This window comes from Callithrix jacchus, chromosome 20, assembly GCF_049354715.1.
Source record: "Callithrix jacchus isolate 240 chromosome 20, calJac240_pri, whole genome shotgun sequence".
In the NCBI taxonomy this organism is placed as follows: Eukaryota; Metazoa; Chordata; class Mammalia; order Primates; family Cebidae; genus Callithrix; species Callithrix jacchus.
The window spans coordinates 1,092,511-1,111,048 of NC_133521.1; the positions used below are offsets into that span (position 1 = coordinate 1,092,511).

The window sequence follows — 18,538 nt, forward strand, 5'->3', positions numbered from 1 at the left end:
TGGTTTCAAACTCCTGGATCCACGTGATCCACCTGCCTTGGCCTCCCAAACTGCTGGGATTACAGGTATGAACCACCATACCTGGTTATCTCTCTCTTTTGTCTCTTCCCTTCCTTCTTTGGTAGATGGAAGAAAATAGTATCCATGTCTTGTTTTTAGGCCTGAGACTTTTAAAGCTTATGAGGGAATATATGATTGTGTTTATAGATGTTGAGCGGCAGATAGCCTTGAATGCAATGTGGTATTAAAGAATCCGATTAAACATATTTGGAGTATGCTTCAAAAGTGCTGTATGTTGCCAAGTTACCACTTTACTTGTGAGGACACATGCTCCATGAAGCACCTGATGAGACAATTTGCAATTGTTATTTTGTTTTGTTACTCTGTAGATTTAGTTGTGCTCAAGCATCAGATGACCTTTTCTTAATTTTGTTTTTCCTGAGACAGAGTCTTGCTGTGTCACCCCGGCTGGATTGCAGTGGTATGATCTTGGCTCACAGCAACCTCTGCTTCCTGGCTTCACGCAATTCTCCTGCCTCAGCCTCCTGGGTAGCTGCGATTACAGGCACCTGCCACCACTCCAGGCTAAATGTTGTGTTTTTAATAGAGACGGGGTTTCACCATGTTGGCCAGGCTGGTCTCAAACATTCAACCCGTGATCTGCCTGCCTCGGTCTTTCAAAGTGTTGGGATTACAGGTCTGAGCCATCGCCCCCAGCCTGTCTTTTCTTTTCAAAACCACCCTTGATGATTAAATGTTAAATATGTACTAGTGGATAATGCTTTGCTGAATATTGCATAGTGAATAGTAAATGTTTATTCTCACCTTTCAGACATGAACTTACTAATTCTACACGTGAAGATTTACAACTTGATAAACCAGCTTCAGGAGGTAGGTCTTCAGTATTAACTCAGATGAGAAGATCGTGTGCAATAATTATTTAATGCTTACCGTTGGTTTTATAATGGTACCTTTCACGTGAAATAAAATGCCTCTAACTACTGATTATGTGTCAGGACAGGAGAATTCACGTTGTCCAAATTCTATTACTCTCTAGAACAATTAACTCCGTTTGTTTGTATTAACCCATTATAAATATGTGTAAATATTGCATTTATGTGTAGACAGAACTAAAATAACAGTATTTGTTCTGCTTCTGAGATGCAATATTTATCTGGCATAGTGCATTGAACAGTTTATTATTGAAGTCTACAGCAGTCAAATGAACAAGCATTCATCAACTGTCTGTGATACCCAGGACATCAGGTTTCCTTTTAGAGTATGGAGCCATGCATATCATCTCTTAATTGTTAGATGTCTTTTGAAAGAAATGGAATGGATTCGGTTACTGGTTTTGTTTCTGAAGTGGAGAGGGACAAAACAGGATGGACTCACACTGTTTAGATTTCCTAAAATGGAAGGACTGCCAGCAGATCACATTTCTGGTCTCCCCATAGCAAATGTTTTCTTTCTTCTTCTTCTTATGTTTTGAGATGGAGTTTTGCTCTGTTGCCCATCCTGGAGTGCAGTGGTGTGATCTCAGCTCACTGCAACCTCCACCTCCTGGGTTTAAGCAGTTCTCCTGCCTCAGCCTCCCATGTAGCTGCGATTACAGGCACAAACAACCATGCCCATCTAATTTTTGTATGAGAGAGTTGGAGTTTCACCCTGTTGGCCAGGCTGGTCTTGAGCTCTTAACCTTAGGTGATCCGCCTGCCTCAGCCTCCCAAGAATCTGGGATTACAGACACCTGCCACGATGCCCAGTTAATTTCTGCATAGGTAGTAGAGATGACGTTTCACCACATTGGCCAGGCTGCTCTCAGACTCCTGTCCTGGAATGCTCCACCTGCCCTGGCCTCCCAAAATTCTGGGCTTACAGATATGAGCCACCCACTTTGGCCAGTGATTGACTTTCATTTTGTTTATTTATTTATTTATTCATACATACATACATACATACATTGAGATGAAGTTTCACTCTCGTTGCGCAGAATGGAGTGCAATGGTGTGATCTTGGCTCATGGCAATAATATGCAGCTGTTGTGACATTATAAAAATCTTTGCATTTTATAATTTTAAAGCAGCACTAGTGATAATTACCTTAGGGAAAGATCCTTTTGTTTTTATCTGTAAGTATGATATTCAAGTTTAGTGTACAGCAAAGGATATTAAACTTCACTCAGCACTAATGTGTTATATGGTGCACTTAAAACTTTAGTACAAATGTCAATGTTTAGCAAATAGACTTTAAGACATAATGATAACAAAAAAATGGAGCTATTCTGATGGGAGATGGTCGGTTATGTTTAATTTTACTACTTCCCATGCTCTTGACATTTTTTGTTTCTTTGAGAGAGTCTTGCTCTGTCACCCAGGGAGGAGGGCAGTGGCATGGTCTCAGCTCACTGCAATGTCCACCTCTCAGGTCCAAGCGATCCTCCTGCCTCAGTGTCTGTAGTAGTTGGGACTACAGGTACGTGCCACCATGCCGGGCTAATTTTTGTATTTTTAGTAGAGATGGCATTTCACCATGTTGGCCAGGCTGGTCTCGAACTCCTGACCTCAGGAGATCCACCCACCTAGGCCTTGCAAGATGCTGGGGTTATAGGTGTGAGCCTGTTTAATGACTAGCTCTTGAATTTCTTTTTTGTTTTTGAGACGTAGTTTAGGTTTTGTTGCCCAGGCTGGAGTGCAAATGGCTTGATCTCAGCTCACCACAACCTTTTCCTCCTCCTGGGTTCAAGCAATTCTCCTGCCTCAGTCTCCCAAGTAGCTGGGATTACAGGTGTACACCACCATGTCTAGCTAATTTTGTTTGTTTTTAAGTAAAGATGGGATTTTTCCATGTTGGTTCGGCTGGTCTCGAACTCCAGACCTCAGGTGATCTGACCACCTCGGCCTCCCAGAGTGCTGGGATTACAAGTATGAGCCACAGTGCCCATCCCAGTTCTTGACTTTTTATAAATGTTGTATTATTTCAATCTTGAGTAAATAAATGCTAGCTGAAATGTTGCAGTTCAGGAGAATCTTTGGTTTCTATTAGTCAAAAAAATTGTTTTTGTAAGTCCAATAAGGTTACACTAATGTTTAGGTTTTGAAAATATTACATTTTTCATTTAGAACTGTATATATTAAATGACATTAGCTGGTATGTTTTTCTGGCCTTATACTTTGGTTCAGACTGTTATAGAAAGTCTGGCTGTATGTACATTGGCTTAAATAATGGGATTATATCATTCTTTTTCTTGCTCTATTTTATTTCATTGTTTTTGAGCTGGAGTTTCCCCCTTGTCCGTCATGCTGGAGTGCAATGGCATGATCTTGGCTCACTGCAACCTCTACCTCCTGGGTTCAAGTGATTCTCCTGCCTCAGCTTCCCGAGTAGCTGGGATTGCAGGCACCTGCCCCCACACATAGGTAGTGTTTGTATTTTTAGTAGAGATGGGTTTTCCCATGTTGGCAAGGATGGTCTCGAACTGCTGATCTCATATGATTCACTGACCTCAGCCTCCCAAAGTGCTGGATTACAGGTGTGAGTCACCGCACCCAGCTGTAATGGGATATTTTACTGTAGACTTTGATAATCAGAATGTTAGCATTTGGGGGTTTCTTTTTATTTTTTTAATACTATTTTTTGGACTCAGTTACAATAACAGAAGTAAAGAACAAATTATAAAAGTTAAAGAGCAATGCAGGACATGGTGGCTCATGCCTGTAATTCTAGCACTTTGGGAGGCCAAGGCGGGTGGATCATGAGGACAGGAGATCAAGATCATTTTAGCCAATATGGTGAAACCCCATCTCTACTGAATGTACAAAAATTAGCTAGGCATGGTGGCAGGAACCTGTAGTCCCAAATACTCAGGAGGCTGAGGCAGGGGAATTGTTTGAACATGGGAGATGGAGGTTACAGTGAGCTGAGATTGTGCCATTGCACTCCCACCTGGCGACAGAGCAAGACTTCGTCAAAAAAAAAAAAGAAATTAAAGAGCAATACAGATTGAATAATTATTCTTTTCTACAAACTGTATTTAAATGATATATATTTGTTTTCAGTTCCAGCTCAAGCTGTAACAGCCAAAGGTGCAGGATGATCTTGTACTTTTATTCCAGTCTCACGTTGAAGATCTTTCTGTAGAAGGACTTCCCAAAGGATTGTTTTTCTCTGAGACAAAGTTTTCACTCTTGTCACCCAGCGTGGAGTGCAGTGGCGTGATCTTGGCTGGCTGCAGTCTCTGCCTCCTGGGTTCAAGCAATTCTTTTTCCTCAGCCTCCTTATTGGCCAGGCTGGTCTCAAAATCCTGAGTTTGTGATTTACCTACCTTGGTCTCTGAAGGTGTTGGGATTACAGGTGTGAGCCATTGTACTCAGTGCGTATTTTACATATTTTTATCTTTCATTTTTCTGGGTCCAACACTAAATCATGCCAGTGTTAGCTTTTGAAACATGAGCACTGCCCACATCTGACTGGCATGCAACTGACATTTTGTTTTAGAGTTCTGATTGGGTCCATCTGAGGGGGGCTCTGTGATGTCACAAGGGTGGGTTTTCAGGGAAGTCACAGGGACAGTATGGGCCTGGAGCTGTGTTGCCTTCTCCTCAGAGTGAAGCCTGGTAACTGCAGTGTCTCAGCTAGGTCCTGTGTGTTGCTGGCTGGAAAAGGGCAGTTGACCAACTCTGATCCGGTACAGTGTTTATGTAGCTCAAAAATAGAAAGCTGTGTCCAGGTGTGGCTGAGGTAGGGGGATCCCTTCAGTCCAGGAGTTCAAGAGCAGTCTGGGCAACATGGTGTGACCCTGTATCTGTAGTTTTACCTCAGCCTCCCAACTACTTGAACTCCAGGGTTCAGGGCTGCAATGAGCTATGATTCCACCACAGAACTCCAACCCGTGAGACTGAGGAAACCCTGCCTTAAAGAACAAAAAGAAAACTATCCAGGTCTGCAAGAGTAGGAAACTTCTTAACGAAAATATGAGGCTTCCTGAGCCCTGTAATCCCAGCACTTTGAGGGCCGAGGTGGGAGGATGGCTTGGGCTTAGGAGTTTGAGACCAGCCTGGGCAACATGATGAAACCCTGTCTTTATAAAAGATAAAAAATTTAGCTAGATGTGGTCCACACCTGACCTAAATTTTGTAGAGATGAGAGGTGGTCGAGCAATGTTGCCCAGGCCAGTCTTGAACTCCTAGGTTGAAGCAATCTTCTTACCTTGTTCTTCAAAGTTGTTGGGATTACACACATGAGCCACTGCCCCTACCTGGGTTAGGCTATTTAATAACATAAGAAAGTGCTCAGGCAGCTCAGTGGCTCATCCCTCTAATCCCAGTACTTTGGAGGCTGAGATGAGCGGATCACCTGAGGTCAGGGGATCGAGACTAGCCTGGCCAAAATGGAGACTCTGTCTCTACACAAAATACAAAACTTAGCGGGGGGTGGTGGCAGGCTCGTGTATCCCAACTACTCAGCAGGCTGAGGCAGGAGAATCATTTGAACCTGAGAAATGGAGCCTGCAGTGAGCCGAGATCGTGCCACTGCACTCCAGCCTGGGCGACAAGAGTGAAACTCTGTTTCAAGCAAAGAAAGTTAAAGAGCAATACAGATTCAATAATGATTCTTTTCTGCAGATTGTGTTCAAATGATATCCCTTTTTCTTTTTGTTTTTATACCTCAAGCTGTAAAAGCCAAAGGTCCGGTGATGATTCCATACCCTTTTTTCCAGTCTCATGTTGAAGATCTCTATGAAGAAAGCCTTCCCAAAGGAATTTGTTGTTGTTCTTCTTGAGACAGTTTTCACTCTTGTCACCCAGGTTGGAGTGCTGTGGTGTGATTTTGTCTCACTGGCTCTTGGGTTCAGGCAGTTCTCCTACCTCACAGTCGCCCACCACCATACAAGACTAATTTTTGTGTTAGTAGAGAAGGGGTTTCTCTATGTTGGCCTGGCTGGTCTTGAACTCCTGACCTCAGGTGATACTAGGTGGAATAAGGGGGATGGGTGTGATTGGGGCAGGCTTTATGATAGGCGATGGGCACCTTCTGCAGTCGACTTCACCTCTTTCTGAAACTTCCACTTTTTACTCTCAGCTCTAACAATTGGTTCTTTTTTATTTTATAGAACGGTTGTTAGAATTAGGTTTATATAGTTTTTTGTTGAATCGACAGAATAATTTTATTTAACATCATTCTTTAGTGTGACTGAAAGCCTCTAATTTTTTACTGTTGTTTGTTTATGGGCATATTTCTTTTTCCAGATATGATAACTATTTCATTCTGTGTGTTTCTTATTTCACAGAGTTCCTATAGTAGATCCTCTCAGATTTGGTGCTAATGACATGAAGTAAGAATTTTATACAAATCTTAGATGTTAGAGGAAAGCCAATCTAAGATCAAAGAAATTAATCTCTTTCAAGTTGAGGTGTGGAGGTAGAGGAGGCAATTGGATAAATGAATCCAGAAGTAAGGAGAAAAATCTGGCAGTAGATGTAATTTTGGATTTTATAGTAGTGTTTTGGTAGCACTTGTTGATGTCACCAAAATAATTCATCGATGAGCTCCCTCAGAGCTCCCCATTTCTTTTTAAAGAAACCAGGTCTTGTTATGTTTGGCCGTGACTAGAACATTTGGGCTCATGTTATCCTCCAGCCTCAGTGTCCTAAGTGGCTGGGGGGGGCTACAGGCATGTGTTACCATGCCCAGCTTTGGACCACTCTGAGCCATCAGGTTGCAAAATATTTAAATTTACATACAAAGGTGCAAGGGAGATCTCTATATAAATAGCACCATGTGAATTGCTAGAATCTTTCTTTTTAGAATTCTGTTAGGATGTGGCTTCAGAGCAGGGAATAGTAAATTAATTTTTGCTTTATTTTTGTTTTTGTTTTTGAAGCAGATTCTCACTCTGTTGCCCAGGCTGGAGTCCAGCGGCATGATCTTGGTCACTGTAGCCTCTTTTTGCTGGGTGCAAGTGATTCTCTTGCCTCAGCCTCCCGAGTAGCTGGGATTACAGGTACCTGTCACCACATTTGTCTAATTTCTTGTGTGTGTATTTTTGGTAGAGACAGGGTTTCACCATGTTGGCCAGGTTGGTCTCTTAACTTCTGACCCAAGTGATCCACCTGCCTCGGCCTCCCAAAGTGCTGGAATTATAGGAGTGAGCCACTGCTCCCGACCATTTTTTTTTTAAACATTTTTAAATTATAGCATTTATACCTATTCAAAAGTAGAGAAAATAGTACGATAAACACTAAAATACCCGTTTCTCAATTTCTGTGACCATTAAGATTGTCCACGTTTTGTTCTGCTATTCTTTTACCTCCCTTTGCAGGAATATTATAAAGCAAATCGCAGTCATCGCATCATTTTATCTGTTCAGTGTGCATCCCCGCACAGCCACTCCCTCATCGTATCTGACAAATTTAGCAGTGATTTTTTGGTGTCAGCTCATATGTAGCCCTTAGTCGAGTTTCCTTACTCTTATGTGAACAGTATCACATTTCCTCATTATCTGAAAACATGTTGTTTTAAATCTGGCTTTAAACAGTCTTCATGTGTTAACGTTGGTTGTTCTGCCTCTTTTAATTTCAATCAGCCTCTGCTTACTATTTTTCATTCCCGTTCCATGAATTCTTTGTGGAGAGTTAATTCTTATTGAATAGCATGCTCACGTGGTTGAAGGGGTAAAGAACATTGATCTCATGGCTGCAGTGCAGATGAAAGTGTAGCCTGAAATGCGCTACCGTAAGGCAGCCAATGGAGGAGGGTTATTGCAGTCACGAGCAGATAGTAGCGAAAAGCTGCTTCCAAATAGTGTTTATGGCTGGGCACGTTGGCTCATGCCTGTAATCCCAGCACTTTGGGAGGCCAAGGTGGGTGGATCAGCTGAAGTCAGGAGTTGGAGACCAGCCTGGCCAACATAGTTACGCCCTGTCTCTACTAAAAATGTACAAAAATTAGACAGGCATGCTGGCAGGCACCTGTAATCTCAGCTACTTGGGAGACTGAGGCAGGAGAATTGCTTGAACCCGAGAGGCAGAGATTGCAAGGAATCGAGATCATGCCACTGCACACCAGCTTCAGTTCTGTTGTTTATTGTCTACAATGATTTTCTTTCTTTGTCTTCTGTTTAAGGATATTGAAAAACAAAGTTTAATCTTTGAAGATTGTTTTTAAGACCAAAAATTTGAAGGACATGCGAATGATCTGTGTGTGGAAGAAGTACTGGAAGACATTCCTTTCAGAAGTCCCTCATGATAGGGAATCCCAAGGCTGGAAAACATCATTCAAGTGGGCAATCAAATTAAATTTTTTATGAAAAGGTAAGATGATAACCTGCAGACACAGATTCGGTGTCTTCCCTAAGGAGACATTAATTTGATTAATCTGGGCCTTTTGTCTCCCTCTCGTGACTTCTTTGTACTTACAATTCTCGTTTAGTTTCACTAAGATTTAGTTCACTTAGTTTCACTTTGTACTTACAATTTCACGTTTAGTTTCACTAAGATTTATTTAGTGTAAGTATCAGATGAATAAAATATGCCCTTCCATACAGAATACAGTGTAAGAGTTGGGCTAGGGTATCATCAGCTTTTAGAGAGTGATTGCAGCTAATTGACTCCTTGTTCATTCTTGCATTTATTCAGTATAGAAGCAGCAACAGAGGTTTTAAGTTAACATGCTTGTGGATAATTAACATGGTTAAAAGAGTGGTTTTAAGAATGATAAAAACTTTTGGTTCTGAGGTCCAGAATAAATACCATTAAAAAGTAATTCTTTTTCAACCTCCCCCTTAGAGGAGCAGCTAGCATGAAGTTTACATGAGTAAACGGAGTCGAGAAAAAGGAATGTGGGGTAAACAGACTTAACCAGGGAAGCTTTTATTATCTTAATCTTCACCTTATGACTTAAAGCTCGAATGTAAGAACTGGCTGTCTTCAGCCTGGCTCATTAAAACTTTTCAGCTTCCCAAAGGTTTGAGACTATGCTCTATACTTCCCTAATATTTCCCTTAATATTTTTCCAGCCACCCTGAGTGAATCCCAGCACTGCCCTACATAAAATATATCCTTCATTATATTTCCTATTTGATGTCTGACTCCCCCTCCTCCTACGCTAAAAGGTAATTTGACTCCCCCTCCTCCTTCACTAACATGTAAGTAAGGGATGGGATTTCGTCTGTTTTGTTCTGTTGTAACCCTAAATACCTAGAAGGTGCTCAGTAAATATTTGTTGTTTGAATGAATAAATCAGCCTATTGTTGAATCAGTCAGTCCTGTGTGGAAGGGACTTCTCATGCCAGTGGTGCATATCTGTATGATAGCTGGCATAGGGAGGGATGTGGTCAGAATGGCTGTGTCCATGTGGACTAGTTTTGCTTATCATAATCCCAGCAGGCTCCTATCGGGGTTAAGCCACAGTTTCAACCTTATTAATTAGTATCATTCTTTAATCATAAAGCCAGAGGATGTTAAGATTGGAATTGATCTGGGAGACTATTCAGTCTGTTTTTCTGTTGATTGATGTGAGAATAACAGAGCCTAGCGAAAGTAAGCTGATTACTCACAATCGTAAAGCTTTAGAGGTCAACCTGAAATTGGGCTTCTGATGTGAGATTCTGTAGTGTCTCCTTCATGTGTTCCCCCTGGCTGAGACAGTTCATGGGCTTTCAGGTTTGACATTTTTCTCTGCAGTCTCTAAGCAGAAGCTTTTATGTGGACATTCTAGGTTAGCACAGATGGGCAATGACCCTGCAATGTGTGCATAATCCCAAAGGCCAACCACTGTGGATGGGAACTATCCCAGATGTGTCAGGAGTACCACAGGCGTGCTCACTTCTCTATTCATTGGAGCTGTATACAGTGGAAAGGAAACCCAAACCAAGACACTTTGCTGCTTCAGTTCTTTTATTACATGTCACAGTCCAGTATGTCTCCATTTAAATTCAGACTTTTTGATGAATCATCAGACCAGCTGCAGGCCCTTTGGGTCAGAAGTCTTGATCTCACTAACTGTTCATTTTCTTAATGGACTTCCTTACTTCAGGCATTTGTTTGTAGCTGGTCTATTGTGGAGTTGTCAGAGAAGTGTGGAGCCCTCTCTTTTTGGGACAGTCGGTTCTTTCAGTGTAGCATGTCCTGAAGCGGGGCTGTCTCCATTCTCTTTGTGTGTGAAGTCTTGTGTTAAGCAGGGCGAAGGGAGAGAGGAATCCTAAAGAGAAAACCTCCTTTAGCATTGGCTGAAACATGTTTGTGAACTGACCAAGATGTAATTGGATGGCATGAAAAAGGCTACAGTTTATTTAATTATCTTGCTATCTGGTTTGTGGTACATGGTGCCTTAAATTGAGTTTAGAAGAAACTTGGCAGATGGAATTTTGTCCTGTTGCCCAGGCTGGAGTGTAGTGGTGTGATCTCATCTCACTGCAACCTTTGCCTCCTGGATTCAAGTGATTCTCCTGCCTCAGCCTCTTAAGTAGCTGGGATCACAGGCACCTGCCACCATGCCTGGCTAATTTTTATATTTTTAGTAGAGACGAGGTTTTACCATATTGGCCAGGCTGCTCTCAAACTCCTGACCTCAAACGATCTGCCCACCTCGGCCTCACAAATCGTTGGGATGACAGATGTGAGCCACTGCGCCCGGCCGAGGGTGTCATGTTTAATTCTACTCCCTGTGGCCTCTTCTATAATACCAATCATGCATGGAGCCCATGGTTTTGCTGCACCTAGTCTTACTCAAACAAAGGCTCTGGACTTTCATAGTTTACACTGACATATTCTAGTTTTCCCCTGAAATGTACTCTGAGGATGCTGATTTCCAGATAGCCATTCTTGGCTTCCAGATAGTTATTTTTGGGTGAAGGGAATTTCAAGTATTTTGAGTATAGTAGCCACACCACTTAGCTTCATTTAGGTTTGGTTACAAAATATATTTTAGCTTAGTTTTCTTAGATTACGTGGGCAAAGACAGGGCGGAAGCTTTTGGGAGGCTGAGGTGGGTAGATCACGAGGTCAGGAGTTTGAGACTGATGTGGCCAACATGGTGAAATCCTGTCTTTACTAAAAATACAAAAGTTAGCTGAGCATGGTGGTGCGTACTTATAATCCCCACCACTTGGGAGGCTAAGGCAGGTGAATTGCTTGAACCCAGGAGTCTCTTGAGAAGTTGGGACTATAGCACATGCCACCATATTCAGCTAATTTTTAAAAATTTTTAGTGGAGACAAGGTTTCTCTATGTCACCCAGGCTGGTTTCAAACTCCTGGACCTAAGTGATCCACCTGCCTTGGCCTTTCCAACTGCTGTAATTACAGGTGAGAACCACCATGCCTGTTTTTTATCTCATTTTTCTCTCTTCCTTTTGTTCTTTGGTAGATGGAAATGTGTCAGGTACCAGCTATTCGTCCAATGACTGCTCCTGAGTTCCAAATTCACCCTTCACTGCCTGCTCTGCAAACATAGAGGTGGGTTCCCTAAATGCTTCCTCTGTCAACTGGTGCATTATGAAATGTTGTCAGTACATGGTGCTGTTGTAAAGGGCGTTCTAAGAGGCTTTTGTTTCTAGTCGTGTGCACATCTTCACAGGTGCTGAGCTTTTGCTGCACCAGGCTGCTGCCCTGCATGGTGCTTAGCAGCAGGCAGTGACCAGCAGTTTCTCTGCATTTGCCTGGGTGGTTTTGTGGTGAGACAACTGTTTACTAATAGGTAAAGCTAGCACCCTAGAAGGTGGATTTTCAGCAAATTGCAGAGGGCATATTGCTAGCATGTTCCACCATGTGGTAATGCAGCACTTCTGCCATTGAATTACCCACGACTGTGCCCTCTCCAAGGGGGCCTGGATCTCAGCCTGAGTGGGGAATCCCTTCCTTGGTCACTCGATCTCAGTGTAGGGACAGTAGGAAGTTACTGCTCATTGTAACAGCTGGTCCTATACTTTGTTTTTCTGAGGCAGGGTCTCTCTAGCCCAGTCTAAAGTGCAGTGGTGAAATCATGGCTCACCGCAGCCTTAACCTCCTGGGCTGAAGCAATTTTTTCACCTCAGCCTCCCAAGTAACCAGGACTACAAGTGTGTGCCACCACACCTGGCCTTTGTTTTCTTTTTCTGGTAGAGCCAGGGTCTCACTGTGTTTCCAAGGTGGTCTCAAACTGCTGGCCTCAAGAAGTCCTCCTGCCTTGGCTTCCGAAATTGCTGCAATTGTAAGCATGAGCCACCATGTCTGGCCTCTGCTAGCCCTATGTTCTCTAGAGTTCTCTTTACTTTTGTAGCCAATCTCTCATATGGTGTTTTCTGGTTACATAGTTGCTTTTTTTATTTAAAATTTTTCCACTTTAAACTTTGGGTGATTTATGCCTTTTGATTGGACTCTGACATATACAGAACTGATTCTAGGAAGGGTTCTGGGAGAAAGACCCACAAAAAATGGGATTTGGGCATAGGTTTGGTTATCCAAGGGGCAGCGTTGAACTTCTTGTCAATGGGAAATGGGATGCTGGTGATTTTCAGGAAGTGACCTCATAATGTTTCAAGGTGCCACTTACTGTTGATTGTGATGAAATGCCAGCTGAGACACATGCCTTAGGAGCTAAGTGGCTTCTGTACTTGACCACGATGAAGACTGGTGTGGGGAGGGTCCTTTTGGATGCAATGGAGCAGGGGCACCTAATCCCTGAATCACAGGCCTGTACTTGGCCACACAGCAGGAGGTGAGCCGCAGGTGGGCGAGCAAAGCTTCATCTGTATTTACGGCCACTCCCCTCTTTGCCGCCTGATCTCCACCTCCTGTCAGGTCAGTGGCAGCATTAGATTCTCATAGGAGCAGGAAGCCTATTGTGTAACTGTGCATGCAAGGGTTCTACCTTGCTCTGTCTTTATGAGAATCTAATGCCTGATAACCTGTCACTATTTTTCATCACCCCCAGATGGGACCATCTAGTTTCAGGAAAACAGACAAGCTCAGGACTCCCACTGATTGTACATGATGGCGAGTTGTATGATTATTATATACTACAGTGTAATAATTACAAAGTGCACAATACATGTGATGTGCTTGAAGTATTACAAAACGGACCCCCTGCCCCCAGTCTGTGGAAAAACTGTCTTCCATGATATTGGTTTCTGGTGCCATAAAACCTGGGGACTGCTGCGCTTGAGCGCTCACAGAGAGAAGAACGCAAAGCTCACGTCTTAGCATAAGTCACGGTCTAAGATCCAGAGAGCTTCCATGATAGCCCAAACACAATTCCATATTTCTTGTTTCCACAGGGTTGATGTTATGAAAAATCAAACACAAACTTAAATGTGTGAATTGCTGAATTACAATGACAGTTGAATTCACTGCATCACCAAGGTTCTCATGAGAACATTGGGGCACTAATAGGTGAAGAATGGTATTCTTTTTCTCTTTGAGACAGTCTCCCTCTGTTTCCCAGTCTGGAGCACGGCGGTGTGATCTCGGCTCACTGCAGTCTCAACCTCCCGGGCTTAAGCTGTCCTCCTGCCTCAGCCTCTGGGGTAGCTGAGGTATGACCACAGGTATGAGCCACCACACCCAACTAATATTTTGTTTTTGTAGAGATGTGGTTTCACCACATTGCTCAAGCTGGTCTTAAACTCCTGGGCTCAAGACATCCACCCACCTTAGACTTCTAAAGTTTTGAGATTATAGGCAGCAGCCGCCATGCCTGGCCCGGTTTTCTTCGGTACTGGTTTATCGGGAAGGCCTCCAATTGTCTTCCTGACTTCCAGGCTTGCTCACTTCAGCCTGTTCACTGAAGCCAGAGGAATTTTTCTAAAAGGCAAATTTGGGTCAAAATGGTACTTGATTAAAACCTGCTGGTGACTGCCCATTGCCTTTAAGATAAAATCCAAACTAATTCGGCCACAGGGCCTGGTAAGAGCTGGCCTCGGCTTACCTTTCCAGTTTTATCCTGCACCACCCTCCCCATATCCCTCCCTTCCAGCCACGTGGAATGTCAGTTTCCTTGGAGGACTTTACTGGTGTCCTTCTTCAGGAAACCTTCCCCTACCCTCATCATCACTCTTTGACTCTCATCTTCGCTCATCTTTAGCCTCAGCCAAGATGTCTCACCCCATTCTCTATGATGTGACAAGAAGCCCCTTGGGAGCATTTCAGTCCCACTCTGTACTTCTGTCATTGTGCCCCTCACAGTCTGGTAAGTGTTGGCATACGATTGCTATATTAGTCTGTTTTGCATTGTTATAAGCATACATGTGAGGCTCAGTTGTTTATAAATAAAAACGGTTGGCCAGGCACAGCAGCTCATGCCTTTAACCCCAGCACTTTGGGAAGCCGAGGCAGGCGGATCACAAGGTCAAGGGATTGGGATTATCCTGGCCAACATGGTGAAACCCCATTTCTACTAAAACACAAAAATTAGCTGGGCTTGCTGGTGCATGACTCTAATCCCAGCTACTCAGGAGGCTGAGGCAGGAGAATTACTTGAACCCAGGAGGCGGAGGTTGCCGTAAGCCTACATCGTGCCACTGCACTCCAGCCTGGATGATAGAGTGAAACTCCATCTCAAAATCATCATCATCATCATAACAAACTTAGCTACGTATGGTGGTACATGCTTGTAATCCCAACTACTTGGGAGGCAAGATCACTTGAGCCCGGGAGGTGGAATCTGCAGTGAGTCATAATCACCTCACTTTCCTTCAAGCCTGTGTGACAGAGGTGAACTCTGTATCCAAAAAAGAAAATAGTTATTGGGGAAAAAAGAGTAAACACGCAAAGGGATCAGGAGAGTCCTGTGAATGTGGGTCATGTCAGCAGAGTGTAGGGACTACTGGGCAGGAGGGACATGAAGAACGGGGTGGTGGAGACAAGGTCATTCATCCTAAACAGTTTGTTCTGTAGCATGTAGATCAAATATCTCATGTTGGCTGCTGGTGACTGAACTGGGCTTCCTGTTTCTGTGTTTGGTTTGACCATCACAATGTTGAAAAACCTTTGAAGTGAATACCTTGCCATTTGCTACAGTTCCTCCTGGTCTCTGGCATTACTCCAGCCTCCTTTCTTCATGTAGGTTGCCTGATCTGCTGAGACCTGTGTTTGCTCTCCCTGCAGACGGGTGGGTTGGAGGCGATTTAAGGAGCAACATTTAGTATATGAGATTTTATTTATGTATATATTTGTGTGTGTGTGTGTGTGTGTGTGTGTGAGCACGTGTGCGCACGTATGCGTGTGTATATATATACACAACGATAAATAGGTTGGGTGGGGTGGCTAAAGCCTATAATTCCAGCACTTTGGGGGGCCAAGGCAGGAGGATTAGTTTGACCTAGGAGTTCAAGACCAGCCTAGGCCACGTAGCGGCCTTCTCTACAAAAAAATTTAAAAAATTAAGCACGGTGGCGTGCACCTGTAATCCCAGCTACTTTGGAGGCTGACGTGGGAGGATCACTTGAGTCCAGGAGTTGAAAGCTGCAGTGAGCTGTGATCTCACCACTGTGCTCCAGTCTTGGTAACAGAGTGAGACCCTGTCTCAGAAAACAAAAGAGAGAGAGAGAGAGAGAGAGAGAGAGAGAGAGAGAGAGAGAGAGAGAGAGAGAGAGAGAGAGAGAGAGAAATAGATCCAGCACTGGTGGGATTATACTTTTGAGTGCTCTTTAGGAGAAAACCATATTTTAATATTTCATTCTTCCTTAAATTTTTTTATAGTCTAGCAAACAATTTCTTCAACAAGGAGAAATAAATCTCATCCAAAGAGCCCTAGGAGGAAGGTCAGACTAAGAAAGTCAGAAGCACTGTAGTCTTTTTGAGCAGCTTCTATCTTCGGACTGCTAAGCTGGCCAGTGCCAGGCTGGGTCCATTTTTTCTCCTCTTTAATTCCTCAAACTGAAAGAGTCCTGCTAGAATCTGAAGTCAGATCTGTAGATCAGCATGGACTCAGCAGTCTGCTATGTTGTGAGGTCTTACCCCAGGAACTACAGAATACAAAATGCAAGAGGAAGCTGGAATAGAGCATCTCCCGGTGAAATGAGAGCCAGAGATACGGCGGCAGTGCCCCAATGGAGGCAGCCAGCTGTTATTTGGCAGTGCCTTGTGGAAAGGCTGTACTTTGGTTAGATCTCCACAATCTGGAATGTGACCTTCAATATTATTGGTCCACAAACTCCAGTTTCTCATGTTTCCTGCATAGGTCAGTGTCGTAGGGAGTGGTTCATCTTAGCAGAACTTCCTGGTTTTCATGGCAGGTGTTCCGTTTATCAATTGACATAGGAGGCATATTTCTCCTCTGGCAACCAGAAGATTTGTCCTTTCCCTCGGGACTCCCTTGAAGGTTCTTGGAAAACTAAGCAGAGGATGAGGAAAGGCTGTGAACACGCCTGCTGGTCCCTTCGTGTCCTACAAAAGAGCACACCTGTTCTGTAACCGGAAGACCCTTTTTATTAGTCAAGGCTGGACAGACTGAGGGGTGTGTGTGTGTAGACATGGTCTCACCCTGTCACCCAGGCTGGAGTGTAGTGGTGAGATCATTGCTCACAGCAGCTTCCACTTCCTGGGTTCAACTATCCTCCCACTTAAGCCTCCTAGGGTAGCTAGGACTATAGGAATGTGCTGCCATACCCAGCTCATTTTCTAACTTTTTTTGTAGAGATGAGGTTTCACTGTGTCACCAAGGCTGGTCTTAAACTCTTGGCCTCACGGGATCCTCCTGTCTTAGTCTCCCAGTGGGCAGGGATTATGGATATGAGGCACCTCACTTGACCTGTGATGAGTTTTCGACAATGTCATTCCTTTTGTACAGAAGCACCTAAGCTGAAGAGTCCCTCGAGAACAAGTACCATCCTGTGGTTTCATAACCTTTCTTCCATTTGTGTTTCTTGCCAAGTTAAATTTAAATTACATCTTATCAAGATGGATAAACCCAAGTTTTCCAGAGCTGGAATATAGAAAATGGATTGACCTATAAGTCCTACTCACCCATAGCCAAGGCATGGAGACCTCAACACACCTGGGCCCTAGACATCACCTTTCATTGTGAGTAGCTCTGAGATAACACTTCTGGTTGGTAAGTGCCCACTGGCCATAGTTTATGTAACAGCAAGTGAAGGAATAAAGAGTCAACAAAACATTTTCTGTTCCCAATTCTAGCATGAATTTGATTAGATAATTATTCTATGAAGAATTTTCATATGCCACAGTTCTGACCAAATTCTCAAGTGAACCGAAAAATTATATTTAAAAGTCAACCTTGTTTCTCACTCTGTTGCCCAGACTGGAGTGCAGTGGTGCAAAATTATGGCTCAGGGCAGCCTCAACCTCCTGGGCTAAAGCAGTCCTTCCTCAGCCTCACAAGTAGCTGGGACTACAGATGCTTGCATGGATTTTGGTATTCACAGATATTGGGGATATGGAACCAATCCCCCCATATACCAAGGGACAAATGGTATGTTTAGTTTTGTTTTGTTTTGTTTGTTTTTGAGATAGTCTTGCTCTGTTGCCTAGGCTGGAGTGCAATGGCACAATCTCAGCTCACTGCAACCTCCGCCTCCCAGGGTTAAGAGTGGGCTAAGATTACAGGTACCTGTCATCATGCCCAGCTAATTTTTGTATTTTCATAGAGATAGGGTTTCACCATGTTGGCCAGACTGGTCTTGAACTCCTGACTGCAGGTGATCTGCCTGGCCTCAACCTCCCAAAGTGCTGGGATTACGGCTGTGAGTCTCTGTGCTGGGACATTTTTTTTTTTTTTTCCGAGACGGAGTTTTGCTCTTTTGCTCCCAGGCTGAAGAGCAATGGTGCACTCTCAGCTCACCACAACCTCCACCTCCCAGGTTCAAGTGATTCACCTGCCTCTGCTTCCTGAGTAGGTAGGATTACAGGCACCACCGCACCTGACTAATTTTGTATTTTTTAGTAGAGATGGGGTTTCTCGATGTTGGTCAGGCTAGTCTTGAACCCCTGACCTCAGGTGATCCACCTGCCTTGGCCTCCCAAACTGCTGGGATTGTAAGTGTGAGCCACCACACCCAGCCTCTATCTGTTTTTACAATTACACTGTTAAATACATGATGTCCCATGACAGTGGTAAATTTTAAATGACAAATTTTAATTGAGTGGAATTACCATAAAGATAATAAAAGTAGCAGCTAATATTTACTGAGCTGTTACTAGGTGCCTATAAATACCATAGATTTCTAAGTTCCCCATAACTCTTCCTTATTTTGCTTAACCGCTCTATCTTAAATTGCTCATGCTTGCTCCAGTAGTACATATACTAAAGTTGGAACAATAGAGAGATTGGCATGGCCTCTGTGCAAGAATGATGTGCAAATTTGTGAAGTGTTCCGTATGTTTCTAAAACAGAAAAATATTACTCCTAGATTTTCACCGTGTTTGTGCATATGACCTTCTGTTTAGGTTGAATTGTATCCGAAGATGATATTTCCAGAAAGGAGATTACTGTGAGTCACAGGACATTGGCATTCTTGTTACACTTGATGTAAACTGCCGAGCTTTCAGGCATGGTGGCTGTCGGCCTATAATTCCAACACTTTGGGAGGCTGAGGTGGGAGG

General features: G+C 43.5%; 2 long non-coding RNA genes and 1 pseudogene across 66 annotated transcripts in view; 2 read left to right on the forward strand and 1 right to left on the reverse strand.

Annotated features, from left to right (window-relative positions):
* LOC144580570 (uncharacterized) overlaps positions 1-18,538 on the reverse strand; it is a 185,573-nt gene that overhangs the window by 53,088 nt on the left and 113,947 nt on the right. The gene's annotated exons all lie outside the window — the stretch shown is intronic.
* Positions 1-18,538, forward strand: part of LOC128929546 (uncharacterized) — a 40,644-nt gene that overhangs the window by 13,681 nt on the left and 8,425 nt on the right. For 12 of the 16 annotated variants that reach the window (XR_013530413.1, XR_013530403.1, XR_013530407.1 and 9 more), the window contains 4 exons: positions 833-891; positions 8,125-9,112; positions 11,367-11,455; positions 16,851-16,999. This is a non-coding gene — a long non-coding RNA (uncharacterized LOC128929546). Of the gene's footprint in view, positions 1-447; positions 698-832; positions 892-8,124; positions 9,113-11,366; positions 11,456-16,850; positions 17,000-17,236; positions 18,254-18,538 lie in introns of those variants that run through there. The other 4 variants (XR_013530406.1, XR_013530409.1, XR_013530414.1 and 1 more) reach the window with 3 other exon arrangements.
* On the forward strand, positions 18,220-18,319 carry LOC128929685 (U6 spliceosomal RNA; annotated as a pseudogene).